At 38.6% G+C, this 19,041-nt stretch overlaps 1 long non-coding RNA gene across 2 annotated transcripts; it reads left to right on the top strand.

Moving 5' to 3' along the window:
• The first annotated feature begins 142 nt into the window (after positions 1-142).
• On the top strand, positions 143-16,390 carry LOC117079380. 2 transcript variants are annotated; one of them, XR_004435409.1, is made up of 4 exons: positions 143-366; positions 955-1,059; positions 12,963-13,088; positions 14,290-16,390. It is a non-coding gene; the product is annotated as an uncharacterized LOC117079380 (long non-coding RNA). The 2 variants fall into 2 exon arrangements; XR_004435408.1 differs by lacking the exon at positions 12,963-13,088.
• The last annotated feature ends 2,651 nt before the right edge of the window (positions 16,391-19,041 follow it).

Raw genomic sequence — 19,041 nt, forward strand, 5'->3', positions numbered from 1 at the left:
ATCTGAAATATTTGCTGTGTGGTAACAGCAATATTGTGATCAACTGTTCTGCAGTTCTGGAGCCGTCTGTGGGAGGAAGAGTGGAGGAGGAGGCAGGGGAAGAAGGAAGGAGGAAGGGCTGTACCAGGTCACCGGTGAACGTTCTCAGCACTCACAACTGCAGGGCTGCCCTTCTTCCCAGCTCCTCCCAGAAACAGACAGGTGGGACAGAAGAAATCCTCAGTGTTGGAAGCTGACCACTAAAACCTGGCTAGAGAGAGCCAGGGCACTCAGGACTTGGGGAAGAGTTGAAGTATAACGTTGGAGAAAGACCCTGTGGGGAGCCTCACTTGACTAGAAGAAGAATTAGTTTTTCCTTGGACCCAGGTAAGCACTCTTTTGGGTTATGTGATGCAAGACATTCATGATAAGAGATGAATTTGTCTCCATCTGGCATGCGCTGCATGGCATTAGATTTCCACTGATTTAAAGGGGAAGACACAGCTGCCTCACATAACAAACATTCATATTCTGCAGCTGGTAGTGTATGAAAAAAACCTGCATTTTTTTCTTTTCAATATCTGGAGAGAGTCGGGGGAGGAAAGGCGGGATATATTAAATTATCCTTTGGTGAGCTTTAGCTTCTGAGTGCCTCAGGCCTTACCCTGGAAATACTCCACATCAAGTATGCACAGGGGTGCAAGAAGAATTAATCTTGCCATCAGTAACACTTTGTTTTTGGAAACTCTCTATGTCAAAAAGCGTCAGCTTCCAAGAGTTTTGGCTACTTTCTTAATTATCTTTGCATCTGAGCAAATGTTTTCCCTCCTCTTCTAAAGGGAAGGTAATTTGCTCTTTTTCTCTCTTTTCCCCTGAATGTTTGCAAATACTAAGGCCTTTAGCAGGTTTTAGATAGACTTGAGAACTATAAAACCAAATCCATTGCAATCTTATAATCTTATTTGTTTCTTCCAGGAATCTGCTGAGGTGTTCACAGCCGCCTGCACCTGCCATGTCAGATAGTAAAAGTGGTGTGATGATGACCAAGTTGGACGGTGAATGGAAGATTCTCGACACCGGGTATCGCCAGTGTCGAGCAAGACGTAGGCTTCTCTCACAGCAGCAGAAAGTTGTTCTGTAGGCCAATAGCGAGGCTGAGAAATGGCCTGATGCAAAAGAAGCCAGTCTTGACTGCACTCCAGCTCTGCCTACCAAGTCAGGGCCAGGAGGCCCACGAACACTCCCTCATTGCTGACACCACAGAGCTGAGCTTCACAAAGCACTCCCTGTTGGCTCTGCATTTAGACCTCCCACAACTACAGATAAAACAGAGGGAGATTAACATGCCTTAGAAACTAAGCAAATAACTTAAGGGATAATATTTAAACATGCTCATATATCTAGATCTTGATCTTCCTTTATTCAATTTCATGGTAATGCAAATATAACAGCTTGAGATATTTTTAGTCCTGTACAGTGTATGCTAAAATAATGTCTGGCTTTTCTAGATGTCAAGGTCTGAATCTTATTTAGCTATCAATTCAATTAGCTATCAATTCAATTAGCAGAATCTTATTTAGCTGTCAATTCAATTGCCAAATAACTTACATGTGGAGAGGGTGTGGAGGGGAACGCCACAGCTACACTGATTTGGGAAGGCATTATATGGTTAAGTGTTCATAAACTAAAACCTCATTTTCTTCCTCCACTCAAGGGTTACTTGGTGATCTTATGTAAGTCCAAAGAGGAAAGTTTCATCATACTGAAAACAAGAGATAGTGTGAGACTTAATGAGTATTTCTTGTGAATCATCAACCTTACATTTTAAATTGGAAATGCCTCTGTATTCTATTAGGCTAACAGAAAAGTGTCAAACATTTATGTTATGATATTCAAAAGGAAGCACTTTCAAGTTATTAGATAGGAGGTGTTAGATACTTAGAGTATCACCAATTTTCCAATAGATTATTTTATTATCTTTACATGATGACTTTATTTCAGAAAAAAGAAAAAAGGGAAAAAACAAGACTCCAGATATTTGAATTACTTTTATGCTGACCTCTGAACTGAAACTATTGAAGTGATTTCCATTCTGGAAACCAGTTAAATGGAAATAATTTCAAAATATTATACATTCAGACCAGGCGGCAGTGGCTCATGCCTGTAATCCCAGCACTTTGGGAGGCCAATGTGGGTGGATCACCTGATGAGTGATGAATTTGAGACCAACCTGGCCAACATGGCGAAACCCCGTCTCTACTAAAAATACAAAATTACCTGGGTGTGGTGGTGCACCCCTGCCATCCCAGCTACTTGGGAGACTGAGGCAAGAGAATTGCTTGAACCTGGGAGGTGAAGTTTGCAGTGAGCTGAGATCACACCATTGCACTCCAGCCTGGGAGACAGTGTGAGACTCTGTCTCAAAAAAAAAAAAAAAAAAAAAAAAAAGATTATACATTCAGAAAATGCCATTCCTTAACTCTGGAAAATGAGAGCACTTTGAACAGCTACAAGGGTGGGTCTTTTACTGCTCCTTTTTCTCCCTACTTGGTTTATGTTCAAGTTGAGGAACCACATGACTCCACAAAGGGTGATACGAAAATAAAAAAACAAAACACCACACACACACAAAGAAATATTGGGACAGAGAAATGCTCAATAGTGAACTATGAGGGGGTACACGTTGGTAATGTGCTATTTGTTCTCTCTGCCCTGTCTCCTAACCCCTAACTCCTGCTCACTGGTAAAAGGCACTCTCTTTGCTTTTTAAATGTTTCCTTCTGCTGCATGAAAAGGCTTCTCTCTTAACAGTTCACATGTCGTCTCAAAAACAACCATTTCTAAGTTCCCAGCATTTTGATCCTTTCATTCCCTAAGCAAAAGTTCCCAATAATTTTACTAGTTTTGGGACCCACTGCATGGAGGTATTAACTATTGGGAAATTCCCTGTAGAGTGCATATAAATTCTTAAAGGGAAATCTCACAGCCACAGCCTTTGGTACACATTACTTAATACCATTTGCCTTGGGCATGTTAGGGACAGGGATATTGATGTCAGATTGGGAAATACTGCACAGATGCAATAAGGACCAATGTGCTTTCTCTGGGAGTCCCTATTTCTAGACTAGAGAGGGCAATTCAGTGCCTAATTAAAAGGCTGAAAAGACACAAAGGAAACAAACTTCAGAGACTTTTCAGAGAACAATTCCTTAGAAGCTCCTAGAAGACTAGCTACCAAATTTATAATGGTGTCATCAAAACATTTGATCTCTGGCACTGTATCTTTCAGAAATGCAGCTGCCTTAACAGAGAGCTGGCTGTGCACTTGGCAACTATTTTTTTATGTGCTGCCAAAGGTAAGAGTTTGCCATTGCTAGTAATTATAAATTATAAACCAGCAGCCAAATGGGAGCAATTATGAAAATTGACCTATGAGCCAGTTTTTATAAAGTCATCAAAATAAGTAAGGAAAATTATTTTTCTAATAAATAAAACAAGTTTAATCTTATATGTGTGTCATTAAGAAAGTCAGTGATGGAATATATGAAGAACAAAAGAGTCAGGCAGCAAACCATAAGCACTCAATCACATACAGTATGACTCAACTCCAATGTTTCACTTCCTGGTTTAGGGAGATCAGGTTTCTTGAAGGAAGTGTAAAGGCCAGATACATCAAAGGTAAGATGCAAAGTCATTTAGGGGGACAATTTCTATAGGAAGGGAGGTTGATATCATGATTATTTAGCATCTGCTGTTCATCAAGCATTAGATATTTCTAGCACTTTCTATCTCTGATCTCAGGTACTGGTCTCAGTAACTCTATGAAGGTGGTGTAATTATCCTCATATTTCAGATGCTCATTGGGCAGGTAAAGTAAATGTTACAATGTCTCGCAGACTATACGTTGACTTCAGAGAGTCCCTTCTGAAGTTTGATCCCAGTTCCAAAGCCCACACATCTCTCTGTTGCCTCTCATCTAGGTGACCTTCAAGGTCACCCAATACAGAGGAAATGACATCCAATAGGGCTGCCCACCCAAACTGTAAATGAATGGAAGGAAAAATCTCACTGCCGGCTACAAGAAGGAGTATATTAATTCCACCCTCCTACCTTTAACTCAACCAAATCCCCTGCAACAATCTCCTGACCGTTCTAAGTGTTTGCTCACCCAATCTGTGGAATTCAACTGACAAATCCAGTTTCATCCTCTTCTCTGACCTTATTTAGTGACCTTATTAGACTGACCTTATTAGACTTGGAGTCACTGCCTAATGCCTCCTCACCTTCCTAGCTCCTTCTGGCCACACCTCTCTAGTTTCTCCTCTGTGTGCGCCCTTTGATAGGATTCCGCGATTCTGATTCTTGTGTTTTAGCTTTTGTCTTTTACTTGTACCCGTGGAACCTGTGGGCCAAGCCCGCTCACCAGAGTGACCTCTCATGGGAAGGACACTACATTAAACTCAGAGAAGTACGTTTAATCATTAGTAACTATATTGGGACATTTTTCTCAACATTGTTAAGTCATTGCTTTTAAGGCTGTTAAAATCATTTTAATGGTTTTGGGTTTTTTTTGTAAATCAGTAAATTTCATTTTTGGCCATTTCGATCACTTGGTGAATTACTTGTTTTCCTCATTTCCTAACTGGGAACTAGGAGTAATTACTGGACAAGGCTCAACTCAGCAGTTGGCTTTCTTTTCTGGAACTTTGTTCTACTTCCTGGAAATAGAGGTGGAAGTCCTGAGAGTCAGACCCTAGAGACATGAGGTATGAAAGTCATTCTGTTTTGGTGGCTGGTGAGATGTGGGTACAACTTCCTATAATCAAGCAGCATCTGGACAGTTTTGGTTGGAACGAGGTCCTCCTGTTATTTTAGCCTGGAATGGTGCTTGCAGTTCATCTCTCTCCAACTGGTGCAGGAAGAACAAAGGAGAGGCATTTTAAATCATGGATTTTCCTTCCCTTACAAAGATCCTGGATTAATCTGATGAGAATGAACAGTTTAAAAAGATGGCTTAACAACTTTTAGAAAAATGTCTATAATAGTTATGATGATTAAACATATTCTTCTGAACATAGTTTTCTGAACAATAGTTAGCATGTCAAATGAAAAATTTTCAGTTTATACTGATTTTTGTTTCAAAATAATAAACATAATTTTCAGTTTGTTAGCACTTAGGGTCTAAATTTTAGTACTTTTCAGACTTCGAACTAGCTTTTTAATATTTCCTTTACAATTTTACATTGATTCTGAGTATATATCAAATTATTTTGATGTACAAGACATCTGATCTATTAAACTATTCCCTTCTAAACATCCTTGCTTCCTTTCCACTGATTTGAGCAGGGTTATATTTTTAAGTTGAAATTTTCTGCAAACTGCTAGCCATCTTTCTGTTTATGAATTTGTTAGAAACCAAAATGCCAGGATTTTATCTTTGATTAGGACCGCTGGTTAATTCTGATTTATATCATATGCTCTTTAAATTTAAATTTTAATTTAATAAATATTCAATTTAATTTTAATTGAAATTTGAATCATCTGTATATTAAGATTTAAATTAGTTAAATTAGAAATCTCTTGCTAAAAATGTAAATTAAGGCTGTTATGCCATTTGAAGAACTGGTGAAATAATACTAACTGTGCTCTTGCTCTCATGACCCCTATAGCGGGATGCCTTGAACTAGACTTCAGCATATGCTGAATGTTTACATTTTGGAAAAAATAATTTCATTATAACACGGCGAAACACCATCTCTACTAAAAATACAAAAAATTAGCCAGGTATGGTGGCTCGCGCCTGTGTTCCCAGCTACTCAGGAGGCTGAGGCAAGAGAATCGCTTGAACCTGGGAAGCAGAGGTTGCAGTGAGCAGAGATCATGCCACTGTACTCCAGCCTGGGTAACAGAGTGAGACTTTGTCTCATAAATAAATAAATGAATAAATAAAGCACTTGAAAAAATCAATAGTTACATATTGAATGCCAAAATTTTGGATGGAAAAAGTGGTTCAGAGTGACATTTTCAGTAAATATAGGATTTCTCACCATTTTAACATTCTATTAGGAATATTTTATCAAGGTAGCCAATTAAGTTTAGTTTAGCTAATATACAAAATAATGTATTTGATTACATGTTATCAAAACTAAAATATGTTTATAGAAACTGCTAAAAATGGCAGTTTGTAAATTTTGGTTATTCTCTAAATTGATTATTTCAAGAATTGATTTTTAGTGAATTGGCCTTCCTCCCTCTAGGAAACTTTGCAGCTAAAAATAAACAAGGCCAGGCATGGTGGCTCATGCCTATAATCCCAGCACTTTGAGAGGCCAAGGCAGGCAGATTACCTGAGGTCAGAAGTTTGAGACCAGCCTGGCCAACATGATGACACCTCATCTCTACTAAAAATACAAAAAATCAGCCAGAAGTGGTGGCATGAACCTGTAGTTCCAGCTACTTGGGAGGCTGAGGCAGGAGAATTGCTTGAGCCCAGGAGGTGGAGGTTGCAATGAGCCAGGATGGAGCCACTGTACTCCAGCCTGGGCAACAGAGTGAATGAGACTGTGTCTCTAAATAAATAAGTAAATAAATAAATAAGAACATCAATAATAATGGCGACACTCATTCTAAGTAGATGATGAGCTAGCACATGCGTTAGATACTCTGCAGTAGTTGTCTTCATTTAATCCACACAACAACTTTTGAATTAGATATTGTCATTTTACAGAGGAGATATCTGAGGTTCAAAGAGGTTAATAATGTAATAATGCCCAAGGGAAGCAGAGTCAAGACTGCTTGTCTCCAAGGCCAGGCTGTCTGGTAAAGTTTCCAAGCTGTGAAATATAAGATGGAAATTACTTTCCTTGTCGTAGATCAATAAAAATTAAGATGAGCATTTTTGCTACCTAAACGAAAAGATCTCAGCATGTCCAAATATGGCAGCATCTATGACAAAAGCACGTGGGCTGGAACCATTTCCAGTCTACAGCTCAGAGCGTAGGAGTGGCTATAGAGACTATGCAGGTCGTGGGTCAGGTTTAGTCATCCTGCCTGCAGGAGGGTGAGACACTGGTAACTACCGGTTGTGGTTCCAGCTCTGCATTCAGCACAGTTAGCTGCCTGCTCATCCCTGGCTGCTCAGCACCGTTCTCCATTTTTTCCCTGTAAGACCCATAGGTCTATTAGATACAAAGAAAAGCAGCCTAGAACTAGTTACTCCATGGAATAATGTCAATCAGGCCTTAATAGCTGAGAGGAGAGTAAGAGGGTCTCTTGTATCCTCAAAATATAGAACTCAAGAGCGTATGCGGGCCGGGTGCTGTGGCTCAAGCCTATAATCCCAGCATTTTGGGAGGCCGAGGCAGGTGGATCACCTGAGGTCAGGAGTTTAAGACCAGCCTGGCCAACATGGCAAAACCCTGTCTCTACTAAAAAATACAAAAAATTAACCAGGCATGGTGGTGGGCACCTGTAATCCCAGCGATTCGGGGGGCTGAGGCAGGAGAATCACTTGAACCCAGCAGGCAGAGGTTGCAGTGGGCCAAGATCGTGCCACTGCACTCCAGCCTGGGTGACAGAGAGGACTCCATCTCAAAAAAAGAAGAGTGTATGCTGAAGTCTAGTTCAAGGCATCCCGCTGTAGGGATCATGAGAGCAAGAGCATATGGAGTGGTTTTGTCTGACTTCTGGCAAAATTTTGTTTAGGTAGACTGGGATGAAATGTCTATGGGACAATGTGTTGTATGAGCCTTAGATCTTTATTAATACCAGGTAGCAAATACCTTCCCTCTTCCCTTTCATCTTGCTTTCTATAACTGTCATGACCAGCCTGGAGTGACAGATCTGGGTGTAATATACTGTTATTAGATGCAGTTTGCTATATATTTGATCATACTTGCCTCTCATATACTGCTTTCCATTTCCCACTGCAGCCTCAGAAAGCACAGGGCTTGAGAAGGAAGGGAAAGGCAACTGGGAAGATTTCCTTTTCCTTTTGCTTCAGATGACATGGTACCATATCTATCAGATTATTTTTCTCTTTCAGTCCCATATCTCATACCCATCTTAGAGTGAATGTCTCTAACTAGTGAGATGGCAATTTTTTTTTTCTTTAGAGACAGGGTCTTGCTCTGTTGTCCAGGCTGGAGGGCAGTGGTACAATCATAGCTCACACAGCCTAGAATTCCTGGGTTCAAGTGGCAATCCTACTGAGTAGCTGGGACTATAGGTGCATGCCACCATACCCGGCTAATTTTTTAATTTTTCGTAGAGACTGGGTCTTACTTTGTTGCTCAGGCTGGCCTTGAACTCCTGGGCTCATGTGATCTTCTCGCTTTAACCATGCAAAGTTCTGGGATTACAGACATGAGCCATTACACCTAGCCACAGGTTTTTAAATATATATTTTTTAGTTTAAAGTTTACAGCTCAGGGTTTTCAATATATTCACAAAATTGTACAACCATCACCACCATCTGATAATAGAACACTATCACAATCCTGAGAAGAAACCCTGTTCCCATTAGCAGTCATCTCCTTTTCCCTCTTCCAGGTTTCTGGCAACCTACTTTCAGTCTCTACTTGTGTCTTTAGATTTCTACCTTTTGTCTCGAATCTACTTTCTGTCTCTATAGATTTGCCTCTTCTGGACATTTCATAAGTATTAAATCACAAAATGTGTTTGTGTCTGGCTTTTTTTTACTTAGCATAATGTTTTTAATGTTCACCCATGTTGTTGCCAGTATCAGTACTTGGTTCCTTTGTACAGCTGAATAATACTCTATTATATGAATACACCATGTTTGTTTATCCATTCATCATTTGATGGACATTTCTACTTTTTTGGCTATTCTAAATAATGCTGCTATACACATTCATGTGTGGGTTTATATGGACATATATTTTCATGTCTCTTGGGTAATACTTAGAAGTGAATTGTTGGGTCATATGGTAACTCTATGTTTAACTCCCTGAGAAACTGCAAAATTGTTTTCCGAAGTGACTGCCCTATTTCACATTCCCACTAGCTATGTTTGAGGGTTCCAATGACTCACATCCTTTCTAATACTTGTTATTGTCCCTATTTTTTACTTTTGCCACCCTAGTTGATGTGAAGTCATTTGTACTTGATTTCCCTAATAACAAATGATGTTGAGCATCTTTTCATATGCCCACTAGCCATTTGTATATCTTCCTTGGGGAAATACCTATTAAAATCTTTGCCCATGTTTAAATTGTGTTATTTTTCTTTTTATTATTGATTTGCAGGAGTCCTTACATATTTTAGATACATACGCCTGTTGAAATCAAAATAAAAATACAGAGAAGTAGTTCTAAATTTAACATTTTATTTGGGATACAAGAATTGCAATAAGGGACATACATACAGATAGGATGGTCTTCAGTGTATCTGAAGAACAAAGAGAAGATTGGGAGTTTATAAAAAAGAGAAATGTTATGTATTGTTTTCCAGAAAGTTCTTTGGCATTAGTCAAGTTTTGGGGAGCTGGCAAGCTCTCATTGGTGAGTGATGGCAGTAAAACCAGTCTTAGAGTTGCAGCAGGTTATTTCAGCAGTCATGAGATAAAACTGGTTTCAGGTTACAGCAGGCGATTTCAACACCCAGGTTTGCAGAGAATTACATTCTCAGAGTGCTGTTGCATTCCCTGAGTGCTTCTCCCGGTGGCTTCTTGACTCTGTTTTAGTTGGGTGTGACAAGAATGACCTAATTCATATCACTTATTGGATATATGATTTGCAAATATCTCTTCCTATTGTGTAGGCTGTCTTTTCACTTTAACGAAGGGAACTCTTCATGTAGAAGGTGACATGTGGGGTAGCTCCTAAAATGAATGGCAAAAATAGAATAAAGCTAAAAACTACTAAAATAAGAATATACATTATAATATGTATGATAAACAGATTGTGTAATTAGGACTGTGGCTTTACTGTCTGTGCTGTGTATTTTTGTTTGCAGATCTCTGATAGCTTTCTGTGTTTCAAGTGTTACTGCTTAAGCTACTCCAAATCAAAGAAGAGCAAATTAAAGAGGCAAATTAAAAAAGAACAGCAATCTCTTTCTTGCTTCCTATATTGATCAATTCCCCTGATGAATGGTTTGCCAATTATCCATAAATACATTGGTAGGTATTTAAGGATAAGCAGAATAGAAACTGCATTTTCTAGGGCTTATTGGGAATAACATTCAGATAAGTCAATGTAATGTGGAAAATTTACAAAACTTGCTTTCCTCTGTAAAGCTTGGAATGCATATGCGTAGAATGCACTTTTCTGTCTTAAAAGTGAAAAAGAAGACCATAAAGTTCTTTACAGAAACATGGACACACCCGGACACATTGACTAACACAGCAAAGACATAGTGGAATTCCTAGTGATTTCACTGTGATTCCTAATGATTGTGTATGGCACACAGTGAACTAAGATCATAAATTAATGCCAAGTTAGGCAAGTAAGTTTTTGACACTGGAAATGGACAATGTCATTACTGTATAAGATAAAAATGAAAAAATATACTATAATTAGGGACTGCCAGGCAATAAATGAGATGCAGTTACCCGAAAGGGGAAATAAGAAAACATCTTGCTTCACTGTATGCCAGTGAACAAAGTGTGATTTATACAGACAACACTAAGTTAGGAAGGTGCCTTCCACATGCAAGAAGGAAAAACTAGGGGAAGAAAGGATATCCTGAAATATTCATGGAGGCTTCTTTTCTCTGTCAACCTGAGAGAGAATGATAGGAGGTTATGAAGAAGAGAGCTTTTCAATTATTGTGGACTGTTTTTATTTTTCTCAAAATCCCTTAGGTGAACAAAGGAAATCAATATAAACAGTGGAAATCTCTGAGACATTTAGGAAATGGAAAACAATGACCAACAGTAAGACTTGGACAGATCCAAATTGATACAGAAGTGGTGGAAAATTCCATCACCTTTGAATATTTACCCCCTTTGAAAATACAGCAGAACATCTGCTAACATTGTCAGTAAGACATTGAATTGGAATGATTTAATCAATGAAATATATCAGTCAAATTTTTACTCCTCATATCCAGGAGAAGCAGTTTCTCATAGGTGTTTTATTGATATGTAGGATCACCAGGAAAAGAGACATTATCCGAGATAATCATGGAAAAGTCTTGATTAAAATCACTTATGGATATTTTGGTAGCTCTGGGTTATTAGGCTTAGCTACTAGGCTGCTCTGTGTAAAGTCCTCAGAAGCTAATATGAAGTAAAATAGAAAGTCAAAACTATAATGATCTGGAACAGGATTATATCCCCAATTAAGAACACAGGATTGGTGTGTGGATGACAGAGTTGAGCTGCTGGCTCTCAACCCTGCAGATTAGGAGCATACTAGAATTCTTTCTAGCTATTTTCAGAGCTCGTTTTTGGATGTGTCACACATGACTTTACATACACTTTTTACAGAATTTCATTTATATTTTGACTTGCCAGTGATATTTGTTGAGACTGGGTTTTACTACATATCACAGAGTTCTAGAATATCAATGACTTAAACAAGATAGAATTTTATTGCTTTCTTGTAAAGTCTAGAGGTGGGCAAGGCAGAGTGGAGATGGCAGGACTGATCCATGGTGGGCCCAGGGACTCAGCCTTGTCTCACATTGCCAGGCTATCTTCCCACATGTATACCCTTATCCACATGGTATAGTCATCACATCTGTGTTCCAGGCAGAAAGAAGGAGGAAGAGACGCAGAGTGGCCACAGGTGTGTCCTAGCTCATTCATAAATAATATTGAGGCTGCCAGAGGAAATTTCCATGCACATCTCATTGGCCAGAACATAATCATATGATCACCAAGCAGCAAGGAAGGCTGGGAAATGGAGATTTGATTCACAAAACTATTTACCCAGCTAAAAAAAAATTGAGATTCAATTACTTTGAAATAAAGGGAGAACAAATATTGGGAGACAGACTATGGTATTCACAGTACCACAACTTGGAAGCAAAGTATTAGACTGAATTTTGTAACACAATTCTGGGCCGGGCGCGGTGGCTCAAGCCTGTAATCTCAGCACTTTGGGAGGCCGAGACGGGCGGATCACGAGGTCAGGAGATCGAGACCATCCTGGCTAACACGGTGAAACCCCGTCTCTACTAAAAAATACAAAAAACTAGCCGGGTGAGGTGGTGGGTGCCTGTAGTCCCAGCTACTCGGGAGGCTGAGGCAGGAGAATGGCGTAAACCCGGAAGGTGGAGCTTGCAGTGAGCTGAGATCTGGCCACTGCACTCCAGCCTGGGTGACAGACTGAGACTCCGTCTCAAAAAACAAACAAACAAACAATTCTGCCTTTTAATTACTCCACATTTACCTGTTTTGAACTTCAGCACTGCCTTGTAGTTCTAATGTAACTGGTCTGATATTGATCAAGAAGTAACTAAGGCCGGGCGTGGTGGGTCAAGCCTGTAATCCCAGCACTTTGGGAGGCCGAGACGGGTGGATCACGAGGTCAGGAGATCGAGACCATCCTGGCTAACACGGTGAAACCCCGTCTCTACTAAAAAATACAAAAAAAAACTAGCCGGGTGAGGTGGTGGGTGCCTGTAGTCCCAGCTACTCGGGAGGCTGAGGCAGGAGAATGGCATGAACCCGGGAGGCGGAGCTTGCAGTGAGCTGAGATCCGGCCACTGCACTCCAGCCTGGGCGACAGAGCGAGACTCCATCTCAAAAAAAAAAAGAAGTAACTAAAAGATGCTTGAGATCTCTGTCTGTGGAAATGAGAACTACATGGGGGTGCACTTAATGGGGTTTAAGGAGGTGGTTTCCTTTTAATGTTACACTCTTATTACAGAATAGTTGTGTTCACTCCTTTTGTACTCATCCTGTGATTAGCTACTTTAGTTTTTTTACTTTTAACAAATTATCAAATGTAACCACTCAGCAAACATTCTTTTCAGGCTGACTCTTAGACATTTTGTCTGTGTTTACATGACAGTGTCTCCATATGGCTGTGAACACTGTGGATGCCCTGTGCTGCACCTTCTAAAGCGTGAATGTTTCTTCTTTGGCAAATGTAGAATTGAGTAAATAAACCTTGCCTCAATGGAGAGAGACATTTTAGGTAATGAACACTCATCGATGGTTTGGCCTAATTATGGATCATCAACAGGATATATGCTTCATGCCAAAGAGATGGAAATGGATAATGTCATTGAAAATGTGGGAATGTAATTATAGGAAGAAGAGATTATGAAACATTATAAATGTTGAAGAGAAATCTTGCTTCAGATGCCACTTAAAGGAGACCAGTAGGTTAAGGAAGAATATAAATAAACACATATGGTCTATTTAAACCATATAAACATTAGAAAGATATTTTAGTAGCAAAATTAATCTTGAAAGTTATCCATCCAAATATTTTTATTTTATAGAAGAGGTTACTGAAATACAGGAAAGTGAGCAGGAACTGTTATAAAATTAGTCATAAACCTCTTGGGAAAATAATTTCTATTTTTGCCATTATTGAATAATAGTCAACTAGATGCAAAAGATTTTTGTAAGATTCTCACAAAGAGCTGAAACTGTTAATAATTTTTCTCATAATCAATTATTTACATTATTTTTAAGTTAAATCTTGGGACAAACCTCTAAACTCCTAAAATGAGGGGAAAGAATCATCTCCTCATAAAAATGATGTGATTTGGAGAGTAAAATTGACATTTGAATATCATGTCTTACTCCTGCAAGCAAAAGCCAGTTGATACTTAAATATATGTGTCTAACTGCTTAACTATAAATGCAAAAAATCCAAAACAACTCAAGCTGGGAAACACGGAAGTAGCTATGAAAACTCTGCTACCCATTGTTTATCTGTTGCTGCTTGTTTACCAAGAGCAAAGGTGAGTGGTCGTACATTAGATATGAGAACTAACATCAAACCAGTTGAAAAAGTTATTTACTTCCTATACTCTCAGCTTTTCACAGCTTGGTGGGCAAGAACTAAAATTATTTCAGTGAAATCTAAAGAGGAAAGCCATTAATCTGGCAATCAGGACGATGACAGAGGATTTATAAGCTACCAATTTACATGTTGTATTTAGTTCTGCATGTTTCTCCATTAGCTTCTTCTTTTCAATATATTCTTCCAAAAAAGGGTTTTGGAAATATTTCATCTGTCTCTGTTGATTAAGGAGCATTTGTTTTTCATGCTTTAATTGGAAGAAAACAAGCACTATAATCTACTTCACAAGGAAGACCGTGGAAAACGTAACCACGAAGCTAACAGAATTGCTGACCTTTTGTCATTTCTGCATCTCCCACAGAATGACCTTCTGCCTGAAAAGTTCATCCAGAGAGTCATCACTTTGTACCCCTGATCAGCGTGCTAAGCAAAGAGCAGCTGTGACTCAGCCTGGTGCACTGCAGAGATGGTTCCTGGTTCTTTTAAAGGGCACCTGTGTCCATTTTGCTGCTGTGGACATCCATCTTTCCTTAACATTCCTAAATTAAAATGGAAGGCTTTAGGAAGAGTCGTTATTATTATGAAGTTATATTAAGAAATAATAGCCTTTAAAATATATTAACACATTCTTAACAAATGTTATTGGCACAGGAAGATAAAGCAAACAAAAAGATATGAACAGAAGGGATTCTGTAGGATTTGTAGTTGATTCATTCATTCTCTTTCTCTCTTTCAGTCCATTTCTTTCTGCTCTTTTTCATCTCTTCCTTCCCTATCCTTCTCTCCCCTCCCTTCCCCTCCTGTTTCCTTTTCTCTTCTCTCCAACACTGGTTACTGAAAATGCTTTATTTAATGATTTTGTAATGTCAGGACATGCTCTGGCAACCTCTCAAATACTTGGAAGGATTAATATGAAGGAACAGGCTGGCAGCATGCTGAATCATTTAAACAACAAATGCTATGGAACAAACAATTTTAAAAATGAGTGCCAGCTGGTTTTTTAAAGTAACTTTTCTCACTTAACTGAAGACTGATATCAATTGAACTAATTCAATGCAGAAGGGCCATCTTCATGCTGTTAAGTCCAAAGAAATGTTGAGTTATTGGTTTTTGCAATAGTGGTGTACACAGCCTGTTTCACTCTATCTTGATATCCGTTTTCACAAAACCATCACAAGAACCCAGATATAATTCAAATTCAGTCTGTCCATTACACACAGATTAAAATCTCAGACATAAAACCAAATCTCTGTTTTTTTTAAAATGAAAAACAATTTTAATTGACAAGTAAAAATGATCTTTACTGATCACATACAATACACCCTTTTGGAATATGTACACATTGTAAAATGGCTAAATTGAGCTAATTAACGTCCTTATTTCTTAGGGAGTGAGAATACTTAACATTTCTTAGCAATTTTCAAGACTATAATATATTGGTAGTAACTATAGCCACCATGTTTTACGATAGAATCTATTGAACTTATTCCTCCTATCTAACTTAAACTTTGTGTCCCTTGACCAACATCTCAACTCCCTCCTCGACTACAGTTCCTTGGTAACTACCATTTTACTCCTTACTTGTATGAGTTCAACGTTTTTAGATTCCAAGTGTAAGTGAGAACATGCAGTATTTTTCTGTACCTGGTTTATTTCACTTAATAGCTCCTAGATTTATCTATGTTGTCACAAATGACAACATTTTTGTTTTTTTTTCAGGGTTAAGTAGTACTCCATTGTGCATATATACTATATTTTCTTTATCCATTCCTATGCTGATGGATATTTAGAGTCCATATCTTGGCTATTGTGAATAATGCTGTAATGAACAGGGGAGTGTAGCTATCTCTTTGACACACTGATTTCATTTCCTTTGTACATGTACCCAGAAGTAGGATTGCTGGATCATATGGTGGTTCTATTTTTAATTTTTTGAGGAAACTTTTTACTATTTCTCATAACTACAGTACTAATTGACATTCACACTAACAATGTACAAAAATTTCCTTTTTTCCACATCCTCACCAAAATTTATCTTTTGTCTTTTTGATAATAGTTATTCTAACAGGTGTGAGGTGATATCTCATTGTGGTTTTAATTTGCTTTCTCTGATAATTAGTGACACTGGGCATGTTTCATATGCCTGTTGGCCATTTGTGTGACTTCTTTTGAGAAATGTTTATTCAGATGTGTTTCCCATTTTTAAATTGGGTTATTTGTTTTCTAACTATTGAGTTGTTTGCGTTCCTTAGAGATTTTGAACCCTCATCAGATGTATGGTTTGCAAATGTTTTCTCCCATCCCATATGTTGTCTCTCTACTGTGTTGATTGTTTCCTTGACTGTGTCCATTACAGACAAATTAAAATCACAGTAATGAAACCACATCTCTATTATTAGCTGGATTGCGTGGGGGCATGTTTCATTGTAAGCATTTCAGATTCAGAGCTTTTCTGGTTACTTTGGGTAAAGGCCCCTAAGCTGCAGGATACTTCTCCTCCAGGATTCCTTGGTTTCTGATCTCTGAACTAGCTATGCTCTTCAGCTACTTTTCAGACAAAAATGAATAACTTGCTGACTCACTGACTTTACACACAAAAATATAAGAAACAACATTCTCCGCAGATGGGTTCATTTAATGTTCTCTAAACTTGTACTTGTTCTCCTTTGTGACCCTGTTCTAACAGCTGTTTTTTATCTTTATGACTTATTAATAGGGTTACAGCGCACCATAGATTTTTGAACCCCCCTCTCTCTCTGGAGCTTAAATTATTGCCTGATAGGAAAATTATCAAAGCATATTGATTGTTTCAGGTCTCAGAGACAACGTTTCTCCTGAGCTAACTTTCTTCCTCTTCCATTTGTCTCTTACTCAAGAGAGAACACACAACCCAGAGTGTCTTTTTTATTTTTATTTTTGAGGCAGAGTCTCCAGGCTGGAGCGTGGTGGCACAGTCTCAGCTCACTGCCAGCTCCGCCTCCCGGGTTCCCGCCATTCTCCTGCCTCAGCCTCCCTAGTAGCTGGGACTATAGACGCCCGCCACTACGCCTGGCTAATTTTTTTGTATTTTTAGTAGAGACGGGGTTTCACCGTGTTAGCCAGGATGGTCTCCATCTCCTGACCTTGTGATCCGCCCGTCTCGGCCTCCCAAAGTGCTGGGATTACAGGCGTGAGCCACTGCGTCCGGCCCCCAGAGTGTCTTAGAGGTGAATTGCTTCATGGAGCTTGCTGGCATTGTTCAACACCGGATTCTGACCTTTTCCTTTGTGGCAATTTCCTGCTCAGATAAATTTTTCATTGTTGTGGTTTTAACGACTTATTTTTATTTTTTGTCTCTTTACAAAGTAATAAATACACATGGAAGTACTTCAAGTAGTACAAAGTGTATACAGTAAGCCTCCTGCCACTCACTGAGACCCAGTTCTCCAGCTCCTCTCCCAAAAGGAGCATTCCTAAAACTTCCCATTACCGAGAGATAAATTTCATTTCTTCATCCTGTAACTCAGAGCTCTCCATGATCTTTCTTCAACCTCTTTCCCTCTTTTTTTCCCCCCTACTCCAGGCACATACCCTCTACTGCCACCATACCTGCTATCCTGCTCCTGGTTGAGTCCTGGGTTTGCTCCTGGGTTTTCCCTGGGAAACTCAGGTCTTTGCTCTGCTGGTCCCGTCTGGCAGGGTGTCCTCCATTCTCCTCCCAAAGACTACCCAGCTTCAAAACTCTGCTCAGATCTAACCTGCCCTGCAAGGTCTTCAGAATTTCCCAGTCTGAAAGTGATCATGTTCTCCTTTTTCATCTTGTCATGAAGGATCATGGCGGATTCCCTTGCATTCATCTGATGTATTTGTCTCCACTACTGAGCTGTAAGATCTGAGGGGGAAGGAATTAAGAAACTTCAACTCTAGGTTCAGTTCAGCCGTTAATAACCATGTGCCCCAGAGAAAGCCACTATGCTTCTCTGAGCCCAGTTTTCTCATCAGTCACAACATTTTTGAAAACAAATAGCTAAGCCTTACAAGACTGAAGAAGAAAGCAATAGCTTGTGCTGCCTCTATGTTCTTGAAGTAGGGAAACATATTCTTTCTTTCCTGTGTAAATGAAAATAAACATTTCAGGTAAATGAATTAGGTTATTACTGTCTCTAAGAAATACAAGCCTCATGGAAATACAAAGAATGTGTTTACTGAAGTATATGAAGTAAACACAGAATTATAAATCTGAGTGATTAATACAGAATCCCAAGTTCCATTGAATGTTTAATTGTGTACCAATACTCTCCATTCAAGTAAATAACTTGCAGGTTGATTGAATTCATGGACTTTCATTGGTGGCCTCTGAAATTAAATAAAAACCTTTAGGCTTTCTTAAGATGTTGTTTATAGTAGGTGTTATGTCTTATGCACCTGCAGGGAGGGATGGTCAGGGGCTTGTGTCCTTATTTGAACAGTGAAAATACTCAGTACATAATCACCAAAATGTCCTTCTAGGAAAGAATTTCATATAAATCTGCTTAAAGTAGACTTTAATGTTCATAAGAGGACAGAATTTTTGCCTAAATAAATCTACCGTGCAGAGTTTTGTGGCAATAATTAAAGCCCAAGAGCTTAACATTACAATGGAAATTTTTCTTTCTAAAATGGGAAATAAAAACAAATAGTTTAACATTGCAGGTCATGCAAATGAGCTTATAAAATTCTCAGACTACAGATATTAAGGTACATTCATACAAAAAAAAAGGAAATAAAAAGAATCATAAGAAGTTTTTCTTTTTGGTTTAATTTTACAAAAATAATTGTGAAAACCTGGATGAAAGAAATAATATTCTAGAAAAATATGATGTATTCATCCAGATGACAGAAAATCTAGGTAGATGTTCTAAAAAGGAAATCAAATAAGTCAAAAAGTTGCTTTTGTTTTTTCAAATGGTTTCCCTGGAGAATTCTACAATACATTTAGAGACCACAAAATTCCAATGTTACTTAAATTGTTTCAGATCATTAAAAAAAAAGAAAAGTCTTTAGGTACATTTTATGAAAGAAGCATAACATTGATAACAAAGAAATTACAAAAATCACACCAAAAGGAGAATATGGAGACTAATCTCATTTATCA

Source organism: Trachypithecus francoisi, unplaced genomic scaffold (genome assembly GCF_009764315.1).
Source record: "Trachypithecus francoisi isolate TF-2019V2 unplaced genomic scaffold, Tfra_2.0 Lachesis_group7, whole genome shotgun sequence".
NCBI classification, from domain to species: domain Eukaryota; kingdom Metazoa; phylum Chordata; class Mammalia; order Primates; family Cercopithecidae; genus Trachypithecus; species Trachypithecus francoisi.